The 4,611-nt window shown below is 59.1% G+C and overlaps 1 protein-coding gene across 2 annotated transcripts in view; it reads left to right on the top strand.

The window, feature by feature from the left end:
- The first annotated feature begins 502 nt into the window (after positions 1-502).
- LOC105820755 (soluble calcium-activated nucleotidase 1) overlaps positions 503-4,611 on the top strand; it is a 41,887-nt gene continuing 37,778 nt past the window's right edge. For both annotated transcript variants that reach the window (XM_012657313.1, XM_012657334.1), the window contains exon 1: positions 503-551. The gene's annotated coding sequence lies outside the window, so the exon portion shown is untranslated. The remainder of the gene's footprint in view (positions 552-4,611) is intronic.

The following is a 4,611-nucleotide window of genomic DNA, read 5'->3' as shown; positions in this document are numbered from 1 at the left end:
ACACACACACAGTAACTCCCTACACACACGCACACACGGTAACTCCCTACACACATACACACACATGATCCAACACACACACATACGGTGACTCCCTACACACACAGTAACTCCCCCCACACACACACACACACTCCGAACACCCGAGGACAGGGGCTCCCTGAGAACGAGGGTGGCAGAGAGGGATCTGCGCTTCTCCGCTTCGGGAGACCAGTCCTACAGTCTGGGCTGGAGGAACCCCGGTGCGCACACACCCCGACATTTGTGTGGCGGATGCTGCGGAGGCCCGCGGTGCCGGGATCCCGCCTCCGCCGAGCCCTCCCTCGGCAGCCCGCGGCGGCATTCCGGCTCCCGGACGCCGGCCAGGAAACTACAACTCCCAGCAGCCCTCGCCGCCGCCGGCGCGCAGGCGCAAAGCAGAGGCTTCCGGGAGCGGGCGGCCCGGGGCGGGGCGAGCGCGCGCCGGACGGAAGTCAGTCGCCCCGCTGCGTCCCGGCTTGTCCGCCTCGAGGCCCCGCCACCAGCGGGCACCCGGAGCCAGGCCCGCAGCGGTGAGTGACCGTGCGCCCGCGGCCGCCGGCGCCCTCCCCTCGCGACGGGCCCGGCCCTCCGTCCGGGAGCCTGCCGCCACCCTCCGACCCTGCCGCGTCCCGCCCCCTGACCCCGCAGGCGCCCTTCCCGTATGACCCGAGCGGGACCCCTGTCCCCTGGCCTGCAGACTGGGCTGGGACAGTCTACCTCTGAGCCTGTGGGAAACAGTCCCTTTCTTCTCACTGGCGGCGGTCACCCCCTCGGACTAGTGTGGGGCACCATTCCCCCTGGCTAGCGCGGGACCCCTTCTCCTCTGACGTCCTTCCCTCTGTCTCAAGTAGGACATGTCCCGCTCTGGCTAGTGTGGCACACCGTCCCCCTTTGACCTGCAGGACTCCTCTCCTCTCTAACTCAGGTGGGACTGCCACCCTTGGGAATGACCCCTTCCCACCCCGCCCTGACTTCACATACCCCTCCTCTACCCTCCGCACGCCCTCTCCTGCGGAGGGAAGGCTCCGCTCTCTAACTGGCCCCTTGTCACACTTGTATCGGGCCGACCTTCCCAGACCATCCCAGTCCTTGCCGTGCTTGCCCTCATGTAGATGGAGCCTTGCTCAGCTCCCTCTCCCTCTCCCTGCCGTAGCTGTCCCCCCACCACTGCCCTCTGGTCTGGGCTATTTCGTTTCTGGCTGTCTCCTCTTTGCCTGTCCTTGTTGCTTGGTGTCTTTGCTTCTCCTTCTGAGTGGTCTTTCCCTCGCCCTCTGTGTCCCTGGGCTTGGCACCCGGCACCTGTGACCACTCTTCCACTTGCCTTCAGCAGACACATCTCTCTCCCAAACACCTTTCTCCCTTCGTGACCCCTGGAAAACCAGGGCCTCTTAGCACCCCAGCTCCATTTCCCCTTCCCATCTTGTATGCTCGACGGCTTTTCCTACCACATTTTCCACATTTTCACGTTTGAGAACATGAGTCTGTTGGTGTCAACCGAATCTGGCAGTGTAAGGGCCAAAAGTTGAAAAAAGCGCCGTGTCACGGAAGAATCCTAAAAGGAAGCATGTGCTGTAGCCGTTCGGGGGCCGAGACTCTGCAGCTTCTCCTTCCTCTCCCTCTGAGGAGCTTTGTTGGGGAAGGTCCTCCTGGGCTGGGCCACACACCCTCCTTCCAGGCCACCCCAGGCCCCTCAGCAGAACAGTCCAGTGGAGCCTGTGGGCCCACAGGGCTCCTCCCTGGTGCCCTTCCCTGCTGGCCTCAATGAGCCCTCTGTCCATGCCAAGCCCTGTGAAAGGCACATTGAAGGGGCCAGCCCTCCCCCCCGTGTGGCAGGGGTTTCCTGTCAGTGCGGCCCGGAGCATCTTCAGGGGGAGGATGCAGGTAAAGCGTGGATTTGTCCAGGCACTGTCAGCGCCATTGCAGCAGTCTGGGGACAGAATCCTAGGCCTTTTTCTCACACTTTTTCTTGTCCAAATTAACCTGATCACAAAAGATGGTGATATGTTACAGGGTGGTGGAGGAAATCATCCACTTACAGCTGGATTGGACCACTCTGTGTGACCATGTTATCCCTTAGTCAGGGTGCTTGTCTGATCCTTTGAGACTTCTTCTAGCCAAAAGTCTCCCTTCTTCCCCTTTAGGCTGTAAGCATATTTTCATAGCCCATAGCAGCTTGGTCAATGTATTGGTTTAAGCTATCCATACTTGAGAAAATTGTTACGTCCCCCCTCGCTGTGCGCCGAATCTGCCGCGCTTCCCCGAGCTGCAGAGGCCGTGAGGAGACCCGGGGTGCGGTAGGAGCAGTTCTTGCCCTGGTGGTGCTTTCACCCTGCTCCCTCGAGGCGAGCGTGTGTGCACGCGCAGGCTCCCGCAAATGCTCATGGCCCCGCTATCTGAGTGTCAGCACCTTCTGGCAACTGTACAGGGGAGGTGTGTGAATGTTCGAGTGTCTCCTCTTTGAAACACTGAATAGCTGAGATCTGGCACAGTGTCCGGAGTCCTGAAATGGATCCGTACTTTGACAAGGAAGTCATTGCTCTGTTCTGTTTGTGCTGTGGTGCCAGGGATGCTGGGGGGTGGGGCGGAGAGACAGTGTTGGTTCACTCCGGACTGTTGAGATTTCCTGGAAAGCTCGTAGTAAATGCCAACATTAAGGGAACTGAAAACTTTTATGTTGATTTTCCTTTTCACTTAATCAAGGCAATCAATTAGGAAAAAGTAATCCTGATAGTAGAGAAGTGTGTTTGGGAAGAAGATGTTCCATTTTCTCTTTCGGTCTGCATTTCTTTTGGATCCTCTTGTTTCTCTGTGATAAGTTGAGTAGGTGAGTAGAGCCCACAGCTCCTGGTTTCCGAGCAGAGACAGTACTGCTTCCGCCTGCTTCCAGCCGGGGAAGGTGCCACAGGCAGCGAGGAAGGCCCTGAAGTCAGGCTCAAGACAGGGCAGTGTGACGGAGTTGGGGTGAGCGTGAGACCGGGACCGGTCGGAACAGCTCTGAGGGTCACGCTGGGTTGAGTGGAAGTCTGGGCGCTGCTGCCTTTGTGTCCCAGGAGCCTGGCACTGAGGAAAGCTCTAGACAAGACGCTGGGCTCCTTCCTGCACGTGCACTGCACTGTGTGTGGAGGTGAGCTCTGATGTGGGTCGGTGGGGAGCCCTGGTGTTTTGGAGCCCTTGGCTTCTGTCTTTGCCATGCCAAAGAGTCTATAAAGGTCAGCGGGTTTTGCTCTTTACTGTCCAACAAGGAAGTGAACTTCGGCCCGAGCAGAGTGGGCACTCGCAGGTGTGCCTGCTCTCTGGGCGTGGGGAGGGAAAGGCTGGCAGCTCCTCTGCAGGGGTGAGGGGTGGGGCTGTTAAACCTGTTTGTTTTGCCACCTGCCATGTACCATTCCTGCAGGAAGCAGGGGGAGATCCTCTTGGCTGTGAGCAGTGTGGGGAGTCGCTGCCCCGACCTCTTCACCTGGCCCGGCCATATCCAAGGGCCCGGCAGGCCTGGGCGGCCCTGGCGCTGGAGGAGCTGCACCTGCTCGCTCCTGGGATAGTGTCAGGGGCTCAGGGAGCGGCCTCCTGGGAGAGCACGGAGGAAACGCACGCTTCCTAACTCCCTGCTGCTCCCCTTGCCATCTGGGAGTGTCCCGTGGTGGGGACAGAGATGTGTGTGTCCACAGTTGCACCTTCCTGTTTCAGGCCTGTTTTGTTAAAAAACCAGAAATGCCTGAGTGTCGGTGAGACTTTGTCAACACCCGCTCACAAGAAAGGGAGGAGGAGGAAATTGGACTCAGAGCCTTTCAGGTACTCCTGGCTCCTGCGGTTGCTCTTTCCACGGACGTTGTGCACGAAGCGTGGGCTCCTGCAGGAGAGAGGGCGGCTGCAGGGGTGCGGGCCCCTGGGTTTCTCAGCCTGGGAGAGACGAGTTGTCTGCAGTTCTGCCCGGACAGGCGAGCCTGGCGCGCCGAAGGACCTGTAGCTCCCGGGTCCCGTTTGCCTGACTGTGGAAGATGAGACCGTCACGCTGCAGGCGATGAGGTTGACCAGCTTCTTGTCACGAGAAAGCAAACGCTTAAACTGCCTAGAGCTTTGGGACCCCGGGGAGGAGAGAAGCCTCAGACAGGCCCCTTTCCTCTGGGAACGACTGTCCGTCTTGTCTCTCCCCTTCACTGGTTCGTTTCTGTTGTTCGTGGCTGGCAAAAAACAAAACAAAACAAAATCTCCTAAATGGACGTACAAGCTCTTGCTCCGCCTTGCTCCGCGCAGGCCTCCGGCAGCAAGCACCACGGCAGCCCAGCCCGTTTTAGGTGATAAACCCGCTCAGGGTCGTGGAAAAGGATTGAGGCGGCACCGGACTCGAAACTTTCTTTTCTGCAAAATAAAAGTAATTCCTTGGGGTACTAAAGGAGGGATGAGGGCCGAGGGAAGGGGTTCTGGTGCTGAAGTTCAAGGAACTTTCTGGAAGGCAGACAGTTTCGTCACTGAAAGCAGTCGTGCTCTTGTTTAACCAAAGGTGACTGAGTCCCACGTGCCTGCCCCTCTGTCGGCTCCCGGGACTCAGCATGGCGGCGGTGCCGCCCTTCCCTACTGGAGCCCAGCGCGGAG

This window comes from Propithecus coquereli, unplaced genomic scaffold (assembly GCF_000956105.1).
Source record: "Propithecus coquereli isolate 6110/MARCELLA unplaced genomic scaffold, Pcoq_1.0 Scaffold1143, whole genome shotgun sequence".
Lineage (NCBI taxonomy): Eukaryota > Metazoa > Chordata > Mammalia > Primates > Indriidae > Propithecus > Propithecus coquereli.
The sequence above is the reverse complement of the archived record's forward strand: the minus strand, read 5'-3'. Positions and strand labels throughout refer to the sequence as shown.